The sequence below is a fragment of the Oncorhynchus masou genome, unplaced genomic scaffold (genome assembly GCF_036934945.1).
Source record: "Oncorhynchus masou masou isolate Uvic2021 unplaced genomic scaffold, UVic_Omas_1.1 unplaced_scaffold_671, whole genome shotgun sequence".
Classification (NCBI taxonomy): Eukaryota; Metazoa; Chordata; class Actinopteri; order Salmoniformes; family Salmonidae; genus Oncorhynchus; species Oncorhynchus masou.
The window spans coordinates 312,716-327,921 of NW_027013158.1; the positions used below are offsets into that span (position 1 = coordinate 312,716).

The 15,206-nt window shown below is 44.7% G+C and overlaps 1 long non-coding RNA gene and 1 pseudogene across 1 annotated transcript; both read right to left on the reverse strand.

The window, feature by feature from the left end:
- Nucleotides 1-709: 709 nt before the first annotated feature.
- LOC135536847 (GTPase IMAP family member 7-like) lies at nucleotides 710-4,634 on the reverse strand (annotated as a pseudogene).
- A 215-nt stretch (nucleotides 4,635-4,849) lies between these two features.
- Nucleotides 4,850-13,216, reverse strand: LOC135536851 (uncharacterized). Its single transcript, XR_010455077.1, has 2 exons — nucleotides 10,506-13,216; nucleotides 4,850-10,202 (listed from the first exon to the last, which is right to left on the reverse strand). It is a non-coding gene; the product is annotated as an uncharacterized LOC135536851 (long non-coding RNA).
- Between the last annotated feature and the right edge of the window lie 1,990 nt (nucleotides 13,217-15,206).

A 15,206-nucleotide genomic window follows, 5' to 3' on the forward strand; every position in this document is an offset into this window, starting at 1 on the left:
GATGTTATTGCGAGTGTAGCGAAAAGCTTGTGAAAAATAGTTATTCCCAGTTGTATGTAATAACACATAACATTTTCTTGGCTAACAATGTAAAAAAAAAAATACTGCAAAGTTTCCTAAGAACTAGAAGTGAGGCGGCCCTCTATGTTGGCACCATCTTTAGACAGCAGACAGCAGTACATAAATAAATCAAATTCTCCTTAGAATAAATACATTGGTTTAACAAAACGGCAATGAAAATCTCAATCAAATAGTTGGTGTTTTATTTTCTTACATGCATGCAAGGTACAAAGGGACAGAATAGAATCGGTTAAATATCCTTCATGGGTTATTTTAAAAACACCATGAATTGACCCATGTTTCACAACACAGACATGATAGTAATATTATATACATTGAAACTGTAAGAACACATTTAGTTTGATCCCTAAACATCCCATAAAAAAAGGTGAAGATTTAAAAATAAAATGAAAGGGCAATATACCAACAATACTCAACGGGATATGACCGTAAGATCATGGTTTCAACACTTTTTTTAAAGCATTTAAATGTTTCTTCCAAGAGAAACAAGTACTTGTACGAAACCCCTCCCGAGTAGGAGGGGAGCCTGCTTCTCATTGGTCGACACACACAACTAATCAACTCGATCGCCACCACCTGAAAGAGGTAGGGCTATCCCTTTAAATTACATGCAGTCATTAGTTATCTCTCAACCAAACAGCACAGACCACTCAGAGGTGCAGTTGCCTGTGGTGGGCGGGTTGCCTGTGGTGGGCGGGTTGCCTGTGGTGGGCGGGTTGCCTGTGGTGGGCGGTTTGCCTGTGGTGGGCGGGTTGCCTGTGGTGGGCGGGTTGCCTGTGGTGGGCGGGTTGCCTGTGGTGGGCGGGTTGCCTGTGGTGGGCGGTTTGCCTGTGGTGGGCGGTTTGCCTGTGGTGGGCGGGTTGCCTGTGGTGGGCGGTTTGCCTGTGGTGGGCGGGTTGCCTGTGGTGGGCGGGTTGCCTGTGGTGGGCGGGTTGCCTGTGGTGGGCGGGTTGCCTGTGGTGGGCGGGTTGCCTGTGGTGGGCGGTTTGCCTGTGGTGGGCGGTTTGCCTGTGGTGGGCGGGTTGCCTGTGGTGGGCGGCCTGTGAGGGGTCGGCCTGTGAGCGGTTGGCCTGTGAGGGGTCGGCCTGTGAGGGGTCGGCCTGTGAGCGGTTGGCCAAGGTATGTAGATTGATATTTTTTTCCTGTTTGGTTGTTGTGCACTTCTCTTATTTGCTTTTTGTAACACTAGCATGCGGAGTCCTTCATTTGGCTACGTTTGCCCTTTTATTTACCATGTGCTTCTGTTTTGCATCAACATTGTGTTTTTGTTTGTTCCTTGACATTGCCATCATTTTGTTAACAGTTACACCGTCTGAACCCTACGGAGACCAAAGATACACATCTATTCAATAAAAGGTCAAAAGTCCACCCTCTCTTTCTGTTCATGCAGACATACCCACTGTGTTACCTCCCAGCCATCCCGCCCAGACTTTAATCTATTTTACACTTCAGGACCATCCCATCTAGGATTTTCTTTGTTTTAACCAGATCTGTACTTATCTTAGGAGGCTTTCTGTTTTTGTTAGAGGAAATTATAGTTGAAATGATTAATTATGTATACATTATTGATTAGAACCATTTATTCTAATACTATTATGTTATGATATGAAAAGTAAGAGTTTTTGGTTAATAAGCTGTTACTGAAAATGTAAGCAGAACAAATTAATTGTCTGTGCCTCTTGGGAAGTTTAAGGGGGAGAGATGATAAGAATGTTTGGGTTATGTTCCATTAGGGGAGAAAAAGTATTTATTTTAGACAGATTGGAATGTCTGTCTTATGAGGGGAGTAGAAGATCTCCAGGCCTTAGTATACTACGCTATTGTAAGGATGGGAGAGAGTGTGAAACTGATGACGTCATTTTATGTTCTCTCTTTAAAATGTAATGTTCTTTGTATTTTGGGTCAGTACTCATCAAGAATAAATGCTGAACTTGTTTTTAAGACTGGTCTCTTGCTAATTCATGCAAAATGATAAACTTACAACTTATCATGAAATAGATAAGAGTGTGAATTTGGTTTTGGCTACAAAACATATAGGAATTTAGAATTCCTCTATCAGTTTTCCACCCCTCTCCTGTCCATTATGCTGTCTATTGTGATACCATTGGAAGTTCTTTGCTAATTCTACTCCTGCCAGTCCCGCTACTCCTGTTCCTGCTATTATTGCTACTCCTGCTGGTACTCCCAATGCTAGTCCTGCAACTCCTACTGCTGACCCTGCTACTCCTGCTGCTACTCCCAATGCTAGTCCTGCAACTCCTACTGCTGACCCTGCTACTCCTGCTGGTACTCCCAATGCTAGTCCTGCAACTCCTACTGCTGACCCTGCTACTCCTGCCATACCTGCTGCTACTACCAATGCTAGTCCTGCAACTCCTACTGCTGACCCTGCTACTCCTGCCATACCTGCTGCTACTCCCAATGCTAGTCCTGCAACTCCTACTGCTGACCCTGCTACTCCTGCCATACCTGCTGCTACTCCCAATGCTAGTCCTGCAACTCCTACTGCTGACCCTGCTACTCCTGCCATACCTGCTGCTACTCCCAATGCTAGTCCTGCAACTCCTACTGCTGACCCTGCTACTCCTGCCATACCTGCTGCTACTACCAATGCTAGTCCATCTACCCCTGTGAGTGCTACCAATGCTACGCCTGCTACTCCTACTAGTACTCCCAATACTCCTTTTATTTCTTCCAATGCTGGTCCGACTGCTACTCGCGTTACTTCTGTTGGTACTACCAATGCTGGTCCGGCTCTTCCTCTTGATCTCGCTAGCTTTGCTATTCCCAATGCTGGTCCGGTTGATACTGTTGGTTCCGCTAGGTCTGTTGGTCCCGCTACTCTCACTACTCCTGAGAGTATTAACAATGTAATGGCTGCCACCAGAAGAGCTGCTGCTGTAGCGCCCCAAGTTGTAGACCTGCTCTTTATCTTCTGGGCTGTGATGTCACTCTGAGCGTTCTGGTCCATCTAGTTGGTGTAGTGCCCCACTTTATTCACCTCCACCATCTCTTCTATCTTCTCCAGCAGCTCTGTGACCTGATTGTGGGCGTCCCTATCGTCATTATTAAATGAGTGATATCTGCCTCCACAGCTGGCGATGAGTGTCTGTAGGTATTGGTTCTGTTTCACGTAGTCATCCACTGTGTTTTCTCTGAGTGAATCTGCACAGGTGACTAATATCATGGTGTAGTCTGAGGCATCTTGTCCGACGGTCTGCTGGATCCACTTCACAGTGTTCCTCTCGTCCTCTGTCAACCTTACCCCCAGCCGAATCACCAGCAGGAACACATGGGGACCCGGGACTGTCTTGTCCATGATGCATCTGGCTATCTCGCTTCTCCTGTCCTCGCCGAGTCCTGGGGTGTCCAACACTTCAATCTTCCTCCCATTTGCCTCCCTACTCTGTTTCTCGCATGCCTTGGTGACTGACTCAGGAGATGAGTCCACTTTAAAGGCCTCTCTCCCAAGGATGGTATTTCCTGTGGCACTCTTCCCTGCTCCAACTGGACCAAGCAGAACAATCCTCAGATCAGAGTTTTTCGGTTCTTCAGGCACTATAGAAGAAACAGTTAGAGACTTTGAAGGTACACTATACAGATATCGCTCTGCCATTTCCTGGTTGATAAATTGTGATAGTCAGCCTAATTTCAGATTGTGACAAAACAAGTATGTGAAGTGTAGATCAACGGGGTGGGCAACTCCAGTCCTCGAGGGCCTGATTGGTGTCACACATTTGCTCCATCCCAGCAAACACAGCTGATTAACCAGAATCACTGTGCCGTCTAAACTGCTGTGAAATATATTTTCTCTAAACATTGTATTTTCATCTGTTTTTAAGCTGGTGTACGAAACAAAGTAAAAGATGCGAAAATGAAACTCCAGAATGGGAAGCCTAGAAATAGGACCTATCTACCGCTTCTTGGACTTGCTTTCAATGAGAATGACAGATCTATAACTCAAATTTCTATGTGAATTTTTGTGTGGTCTCCCAAAAAGTTACATAATGCATCTTGTAATAGACCTAATGCCCTTTGATTATCAGCAATATTCAGTGCACAACAAAGGCATTAAAACAATGTGTTTCCCCTGACTGTGGACTTGCCAGAATATGGCATTAAGATAAATGTAAGCACCCTTATTATTATTAATATTGTTCTCACATGTACAAGTGTGTATTGGCTTTTTTTTTAAATGTTTTTTTTTCATATCTCACCCTGAGAGTGGGGGCAAGGCATCAGCTATTATCTCAGGTGACCCTGGAGCAACTAGGTGAGAAATCTGATGTGCCCTAGTCAGCACGGGGATTGCTCTGAACCGCTAGGCAGCCTGCCACCTGACGTGCGTGTGAAAAGAGAGCACTGCTCAGTCAATACTTACTGTGGGGAGGAACTGAAATGCTAGCTCTCCTCTTCCTCTCCACTGTTGATATAAAAACAAAGCACATTGTTAGAGTACATGGTACTGACAACATTCTCTAGTAGATTAAAAATAGATTTCAGAACTTCTCCACAACCCTGACAGACTTACCGGAACCAGACGAAGATGCCATATCTTTCTCCTGGTGGACGCTCTGAAATTACAAGCGTCTTTTACCGTCCTATAGTAATCATATCGATTTACACTAAGTTACTTTAACAATGTGTTCCACGTCACAGCCATCTCTTCTCCACAATGAGGGGTATCTAATGTAGTAACATAACCTGCCCAGTAGATGGCAATATGTATCGTAGGCCTATTCAAACTGAAAGTAAGTGACATCACGGATTGTGTAATCTTGATTTATTTTTGTATGTTGCAGTACAGCATGAACAAGAAATACAACTGTCTCAATATGATCCTAAAATTACAAAGTATTATTGTTAAGTTGAAATATACATTTTATGGAACGCTGCAGTAGCCTATGGTTACCGCGGGAGCAGATGACATATCTAAACGTTACCTTTGTCTTCAAATGAACAAAGTGGCTGTAGGATTTTCTATCCACCAGACTCCGAAACTAATCCACACAAAGTCGATTTTCTGTCACCCTACGCATTGAGTCAGATGGGCATCTCTTCTACACACTGAATGACAGTTGAGGGAAATCAAATGTAGTAACACAACCTGCCCAGTAGATGGCAATATGTACTGTAGGCCTACGCAAACTCAAAGCAGTGACGTCACGGACTGTGTAATCTTGATTATTGTTTTTATGTTGCAGTACAGCAATGACACAAGATATAAAACTGTCTCAATTAATATAATCTAAAATGACAAAATATTATTATTATTATTGTTAGAAGTTGAAATAATGGCACAGATGCTCTTTTTTTTAATGGAACACTGCATTAGCCAAGGATTACTGCAGGGGACCAATCTAGGCATTATGTCAGTTTGCCTTCAAATTGACAAAGTGGCTGTAGGATCTTCTATCCAACCGACTCCGGAGAGAAATGGATCCTCACAACGTCGATTTTTCTGTCAATCTATGTGTTGAGTCTGATTACAGGGGACATGGGAGTTTCACATTAGTTTCCTCTAGAACCCGTAATGGAATCTCATACCTGTTTGCTATTGGTGCAGGAGGGGGCGCATCTAACGCCACACCCATTTACTAACGGTACACAACATGTCAATAAATGTTTGTTTTTATATTTATATTGCATGCAAGACACAATAGACAAATTATATTTAATCAGTGATATATCCTTCATTGGTTACTTTAAAATCACCATGAAATTACCCATGTTTCACTACACAAACATGATAGTAACATTTATTCACATTGCAACTTAAAGAATGATTTTTTGGGGTCCCTAAACGTTCCATTGAAAAAAATGACGATAAATAAGAGGGATGGACTGATTTTAAAAAGTACACAAGTTCCTTCCATAAAGGTATATTGATGTACGTTTTGTTTTATAATTTGAACCCATACATTTTTACATTAGTCTTAACTAGAGAAACAAACATACAATATCCTCTCATGTAGTTTCATTGTTGTTAACCAGATCTGTACTCCCTTTTCAGAGGCTTTCTCTTTTCCACCTGCCTTTTGTAGATTTCGGCATAAGTTTTTGAAAAATCTCTGCAAATGCTACTCCTGCAACTGCTGCTACACCTGCTCCTGCTATTCCTGCTGGTATTCCCAAAGCTAATACCAATACTCCTGTTGCTGCTCCTCCTAGTACTGCTGCTACTACACCTTCCCCTGCTCCTCCTGCTGCTGCTCCTTCTCCTGCCATTCCTAGTACTGGTGCTAGTACACCTTCTGTTGCTGCTTCCTTTTCTCCTCCTAGTACTGCTGCTAGTACACCTTCTGTTGCTCCTGCTGCTCCTCCTCCTGCTACTCCTCCTAGTACTGCTGCTAGTACACCTTCTGTTATGCCTGCTCCTCCTGCTGCTGCACCTCCTGCTGCTCCTCCTCCTGCTGTTTCAGTAGTGTCTGAAGCTGTCCTCTTCATCCTCTGGACATCATCACATTGTGTCGTCACAGACTCAGAAGATAACTCCTCTATAAACACCTCTTTGGTGTTTCCTGTCACACTCATCCCTGCTCCAGTCTTCCCCAGCTGAATGATCTCCAGACCAGATACTGAAAAAGACTGTTAGACAACGAGCTTTAAAAAACATGTATTTTCCTTGGTGATCATCCCTGTATGTAGTGGAGGTGAGTCGGACTCAAAGCTCTACTGATGAGGTTCTACCTGAGGCATAAAATACGTGTCACCCTCCGCTTGAGACAGAATGTCCTCTTGGCCTATTGGTTAAGGTGTTGGTTTGATATGCGGGAGACCAGGGTTCAGATCTGACTGGTGACACGGATGTCAAGTGGAGAAAACACCACTAAACATATGTAGAGGGAACCAATCAATACTTACATACTGTTAGGGGGACCGATCAATACCTACTGTTAGGGGACCGATCAATACTTACTGTTAGGGGGACCGATCAATACTTACTGTTAGGGGAACCGATCAATACTTACTGTTAGGGGAACCGATCAATACTTACTGTTAGGGGAACCGATCAATACTTACTGTTAGGGGAACCGATCAATACTTACTGTTAGGGGAACCGATCAATACTTACTGTCAGGGGACCGATCAATACTTACTGTCAGGGGACCGATCAATACTTACTGTTAGGGGAACCGATCAATACTTACTGTTAGGGGAACCGATCAATACTTACTGTTAGGGGACCGATCAATACCTACTGTTAGGGGAACCGATCAATACTTACTGTTAGGGGACCGATCAATACTTACTTACTGTCAGGGGACCGATCAATACTTACTGTTAGGGGAACCGATCAATACTTACTGTTAGGGGAACCGATCAATACTTACTGTTAGGGGACCGATCAATACCTACTGTTAGGGGAACCGATCAATACTTACTGTTAGGGGACCGATCAATACTTACTTACTGTCAGGGGACCGATCAATACTTACTGTTAGGGGAACCGATCAATACTTACTGTTAGGGGACCGATCAATACTTACTTACTGTCAGGGGACCGATCAATACTTACTGTTAGGGGAACCGATCAATACTTACTGTTAGGGGAACCGATCAATACTTACTGTTAGGGGACCGATCAATACCTACTGTTAGGGGAACCGATCAATACTTACTGTTAGGGGACCGATCAATACTTACTTACTGTCAGGGGACCGATCAATACTTACTGTTAGGGGAACCGATCAATACTTACTGTTAGGGGAACCGATCAATACTTACTGTTAGGGGAACCGATCAATACTTACTGTTAGGGGACCATCAATACTTACTGTCAGGGGACCGATCAATACTTACTGTTAGGGGAACCGATCAATACTTACTGTTAGGGGAACCGATCAATACCTACTGTTAGGGGACCGATCAATACCTACTGTTAGGGGAACCGATCAATACTTACTGTTAGGGGACCGATCAATACTTACTTACTGTCAGGGGACCGATCAATACTTACTGTCAGGGGACCGATCAATACTTACTTACTGTTAGGGGACCGATCAATACTTACTTACTGTTAGGGGACCGATCAATACCTACTGTTAGGGGAACCGATCAATACTTACTGTTAGGGGAACCGATCAATACTTACTGTTAGGGGAACCGATCAATACTTACTGTTAGGGGACCGATCAATACTTACTTACTGTTAGGGGAACCGATCAATACTTACTGTTAGGGGAACCGATCAATACTTACTGTTAGGGGACCGATCAATACTTACTGTTAGGGGACCGATCAATACCTACTGTTAGGGGACCGATCAATACTTACTGTTAGGGGACCGATCAATACTTACTTACTGTTAGGGGAACCGATCAATACTTACTGTCAGGGGACCGATCAATACTTACTGTTAGGGAACCGATCAATACTTACTTACTGTTAGGGGACCGATCAATACTTACTTACTGTTAGGGGACCGATCAATACTTACTGTTAGGGGGACCGATCAATACTTACTTACTGTCAGGGGACCGATCAATACTTACTGTCAGGGGACCGATCAATACTTACTTACTGTCAGGGGAACCGATCAATACTTACTTACTGTTAGGGGACCGATCAATACTTACTGTCAGGGGACCGATCAATACTTACTGTCAGGGGGACCGATCAATACTTACTGTTAGGGGGACCGATCAATACTTACTGTTAGGGGAACCGATCAATACTTACTTACTGTTAGGGGGACCGATCAATACTTACTGTTAGGGGAACCGATCAATACTTACTGTTAGGGGAACCGATCAATACTTACTTACTGTTAGGGGGACCGATCAATACTTACTTACTGTCAGGGGACCGATCAATACTTACTTACTGTCAGGGGACCGATCAATACTTACTTACTGTCAGGGGACCGATCAATACTTACTTACTGTTAGGGGGACCGATCAATACTTACTGTTAGGGGGACCGATCAATACTTACTGTTAGGGGGACCGATCAATACTTACTGTTAGGGGAACCGATCAATACTTACTTACTGTTAGGGGGACCGATCAATACTTACTGTTAGGGGAACCGATCAATACTTACTTACTGTCAGGGGACCGATCAATACTTACTTACTGTTAGGGGGACCGATCAATACTTACTGTTAGGGGGACCGATCAATACCTACTGTTAGGGGGACCGATCAATACTTACTGTTAGGGGGACCGATCAATACCTACTGTTAGGGGAACCGATCAATACTTACTTACTGTTAGGGGGACCGATCAATACTTACTGTTAGGGGAACCGATCAATACTTACTGTCAGGGGACCGATCAATACTTACTTACTGTTAGGGGGACCGATCAATACTTACTGTTAGGGTAACCGATCAATACTTACTGTTAGGGGACCGATCAATACTTACTGTTAGGGTAACCGATCAATACTTACTGTTAGGGGACCGATCAATACTTACTGTTAGGGTAACCGATCAATACTTACTGTTAGGGGAACCGATCAATACTTACTGTTAGGGGACCGATCAATACTTACTGTTAGGGGACCGATCAATACTTACTGTTAGGGGACCGATCAATACTTACTGTTAGGGGACCGATAAATACTTACTGTTAGGGGGACCGATCAATACTTACTGTTAGGGGAACCGATCAATACTTACTGTTAGGGGGACCGATCAATACTTACTGTTAGGGGAACCGATCAATACCTACTGTTAGGGGGACCGATCAATACCTACTGTTAGGGGAACCGATCAATACTTACTTACTGTTAGGGGAACCAATCAATACTTACTTACTGTTAGGGGAACCGATCAATACCTACTGTTAGGGTAACCGATCAATACTTACTGTTAGGGGACCGATCAATACCTACTGTTAGGGGACCGATCAATACTTACTGTTAGGGGGACCGATCAATACTTACTTACTGTTAGGGGAACCGATCAATACTTACTGTTAGGGGACCGATCAATACCTACTGTTAGGGGAACCGATCAATACTTACTGTTAGGGGAACCGATCAATACTTACTGTTAGGGGAACCGATCAATACTTACTGTTAGGGGAACCGATCAATACTTACTGTTAGGGGACCATCAATACTTACTGTCAGGGGACCGATCAATACTTACTGTTAGGGGAACCGATCAATACCTACTGTTAGGGGACCGATCAATACCTACTGTTAGGGGAACCGATCAATACTTACTGTTAGGGGACCGATCAATACTTACTTACTGTCAGGGGACCGATCAATACTTACTGTTAGGGGACCGATCAATACTTACTTACTGTTAGGGGACCGATCAATACTTACTTACTGTTAGGGGGACCGATCAATACTTACTTACTGTTAGGGGACCGATCAATACTTACTGTCAGGGGACCGATCAATACTTACTTACTGTCAGGGGGACCGATCAATACTTACTTACTGTTAGGGGAACCGATCAATACTTACTGTTAGGGGAACCGATCAATACTTACTGTTAGGGGAACCGATCAATACTTACTGTTAGGGGAACCGATCAATACTTACTGTTAGGGGACCGATCAATACTTACTGTTAGGGGACCGATCAATACCTACTGTTAGGGGACCGATCAATACTTACTGTTAGGGGACCGATCAATACTTACTTACTGTTAGGGGAACCGATCAATACTTACTGTCAGGGGACCGATCAATACTTACTGTTAGGGAACCGATCAATACTTACTTACTGTTAGGGGACCGATCAATACTTACTTACTGTTAGGGGACCGATCAATACTTACTGTTAGGGGGACCGATCAATACTTACTTACTGTCAGGGGACCGATCAATACTTACTGTCAGGGGACCGATCAATACTTACTTACTGTCAGGGGAACCGATCAATACTTACTTACTGTTAGGGGACCGATCAATACTTACTGTCAGGGGACCGATCAATACTTACTGTCAGGGGGACCGATCAATACTTACTGTTAGGGGGACCGATCAATACTTACTGTTAGGGGAACCGATCAATACTTACTTACTGTTAGGGGGACCGATCAATACTTACTGTCAGGGGACCGATCAATACTTACTGTCAGGGGACCGATCAATACTTACTTACTGTCAGGGGAACCGATCAATACTTACTTACTGTTAGGGGACCGATCAATACTTACTGTCAGGGGACCGATCAATACTTACTGTCAGGGGGACCGATCAATACTTACTGTTAGGGGAACCGATCAATACTTACTTACTGTTAGGGGGACCGATCAATACTTACTGTTAGGGGAACCGATCAATACTTACTTACTGTCAGGGGACCGATCAATACTTACTTACTGTTAGGGGGACCGATCAATACTTACTGTTAGGGGGACCGATCAATACTTACTGTTAGGGGGACCGATCAATACTTACTGTTAGGGGAACCGATCAATACTTACTTACTGTTAGGGGGACCGATCAATACTTACTGTTAGGGGAACCGATCAATACTTACTTACTGTCAGGGGACCGATCAATACTTACTTACTGTTAGGGGGACCGATCAATACTTACTTACTGTTAGGGGGACCGATCAATACCTACTGTTAGGGGAACCGATCAATACTTACTGTTAGGGGGACCGATCAATACCTACTGTTAGGGGAACCGATCAATACTTACTTACTGTTAGGGGGACCGATCAATACTTACTGTTAGGGGAACCGATCAATACTTACTGTCAGGGGACCGATCAATACTTACTTACTGTTAGGGGGACCGATCAATACTTACTGTTAGGGTAACCGATCAATACTTACTGTTAGGGGACCGATCAATACTTACTGTTAGGGTAACCGATCAATACTTACTGTTAGGGTAACCGATCAATACTTACTGTTAGGGTAACCGATCAATACTTACTGTTAGGGGAACCGATCAATACTTACTGTTAGGGGACCGATCAATACTTACTGTTAGGGGACCGATCAATACTTACTGTTAGGGGACCGATCAATACTTACTGTTAGGGGACCGATAAATACTTACTGTTAGGGGGACCGATCAATACTTACTGTTAGGGGAACCGATCAATACTTACTGTTAGGGGGACCGATCAATACTTACTGTTAGGGGAACCGATCAATACCTACTGTTAGGGGGACCGATCAATACCTACTGTTAGGGGGACCGATCAATACTTACTTACTGTCAGGGGACCGATCAATACCTACTGTTAGGGGGACCGATCAATACTTACTTACTGTCAGGGGACAGATCAATACTTACTTACTGTCAGGGGACCGATCAATACTTACTTACTGTCAGGGGACCGATCAATACTTACTGTCAGGGGACCGATCAATACTTACTTACTGTCAGGGGACCGATCAATACTTACTTACTGTCAGGGGACCGATCAATACTTACTTACTGTCAGGGGACCGATCAATACTTACAGTCAGGGGACCGATCAATACTTACAGTCAGGGGACCGATCAATACTTACAGTCAGGGGACCGATCAATACTTACAGTCAGGGGAATGGGTCATCGTATCTCTCTTCCCCAGATGTGTTGAGATATAAAAAGAGGACTGTAGGCTCTGCTCAAACATCACTACAACACTGACGCAGCATGCTCTGCTCAAACATCACTACAACACTGACGCAGCATGCTCTGCTCAAACATCACTACAACACTGACGCAGCATGCTCTGCTCAAACAGCACTACAACACTGACGCAGCATGCTCTGCTCAAACATCACTACAACACTGACGCAGCATGCTCTGCTCAAACATCACTACAACACTGACGCAGCATGCTCTGCTCAAACATCACTGCAACACTGACGCAGCATGCTCTGCTCAAACAGCACTACAACACTGACGCAGCATGCTCTGCTCAAACATCACTACAACACTGACGCAGCATGCTCTGCTCAAACATCACTACAACACTGACGCAGCATGCTCTGCTCAAACATCACTACAACACTGACGCAGCATGCTCTGCTCAAACATCACTACAACACTGACGCAGCATGCTCTGCTCAAACATCACTACAACACTGACGCAGCATGCTCTGCTCAAACATCACTACAACACTGACGCAGCATGCTCTGCTCAAACAGCACTACAACACTGACGCAGCATGCTCTGCTCAAACATCACTACAACACTGACGCAGCATGCTCTGCTCAAACATCACTACAACACTGACGCAGCATGCTCTGCTCAAACATCACTACAACACTGACGCAGCATGCTCTGCTCAAACATCACTACAACACTGACGCAGCATGCTCTGCTCAAACATCACTACAACACTGACGCAGCATGCTCTGCTCAAACATCACTACAACACTGACGCAGCATGCTCTGCTCAAACATCACTACAACACTGACGCAGCATGCTCTGCTCAAACAGCACTACAACACTGACGCAGCATGCTCTGCTCAAACATCACTACAACACTGACGCAGCATGCTCTGCTCAAACATCACTACAACACTGACGCAGCATGCTCTGCTCAAACATCACTGCAACACTGACGCAGCATGCTCTGCTCAAACAGCACTACAACACTGACGCAGCATGCTCTGCTCAAACATCACTACAACACTGACGCAGCATGCTCTGCTCAAACAGCACTACAACACTGACAGCATGCTCTGCTCAAACATCACTACAACACTAACGCAGCATGCTCTGCTCAAACATCACTACAACACTGACAGCATGCTCTGCTCAAACATCACTACAACACTAACGCAGCATGCTCTGCTCAAACATCACTACAACACTGACAGCATGCTCTGCTCAAACATCACTACAACACTGACGCAGCATGCTCTGCTCAAACAGCACTACAACACTGACGCAGCATGCTCTGCTCAAACATCACTACAACACCGACGCAGCATGCTCTGCTCAAACATCACTACAACACCGACGCAGCATGCTCTGCTCAAACAGCACTACAACACTGACGCAGCATGCTCTGCTCAAACATCACTACAACACTGACGCAGCATGCTCTGCTCAAACATCACTACAACACCGACGCAGCATGCTCTGCTCAAACATCACTACAACACCGACGCAGCATGCTCTGCTCAAACATCACTACAACACCGACGCAGCATGCTCTGCTCAAACAGCACTACAACACCGACGCAGCATGCTCTGCTCAAACATCACTACAACACTGACAGCATGCTCTGCTCAAACATCACGACAACACTGACGCAGCATGCTCTGCTCAAATAGCACTACAACACTGACGCAGCATGCTCTGCTCAAACATCACTACAACACTGACGCAGCATGCTCTGCTCAAACATCACGACAACACTGACGCAGCATGCTCTGCTCAAACATCACTACAACACTGACGCAGCATGCTCTGCTCAAACATCACTACAACACTGACGCAGCATGCTCTGCTCAAACAGCACTACAACACTGACGCAGCATGCTCTGCTCAAACATCACTACAACACTGACGCAGCATGCTCTGCTCAAACATCACTACAACACTGACGCAGCATGCTCTGCTCAAACATCACTACAACACTGACGCAGCATGCTCTGCTCAAACAGCACTACAACACTGACGCAGCATGCTCTGCTCAAACATCACTACAACACTGACGCAGCATGCTCTGCTCAAACATCACTACAACACTGACGCAGCATGCTCTGCTCAAACATCACTACAACACTGACGCAGCATGCTCTGCTCAAACAGCACTACAACACTGACGCAGCATGCTGACCTCTCCAAGAGGCCATATCTTGCTCCTGGTGGTCGACTCTGAAATTACATCACCTTGTCAGTGAACCCACCGTACCTGTACTACTATAATTATGCTTCATCTCATGCATTACAACCACTACTCCACTAATACAGCTTCTGCTACTCCGTTTTACTGACTGACTGGGAAAACCACTGGGATTATCTATAGACAATGTCTTCCTGAGAAGATGTGTTCTGGGTCCAGGAAACTGGCCCACGGTAAGACACCGGTAACACTGGCATGCTTAGTACCACGGTTTTATAACACCGTCTAACGTTATCACATTTATAGAGGTGGTAAAATAATTAGGAAAAGGAGTTGTGTGTGTGGTCGGGATTCTCCACAGACAGTAGTACTGGTGTTAGTGATTGACAGTCTGCTGTGGGT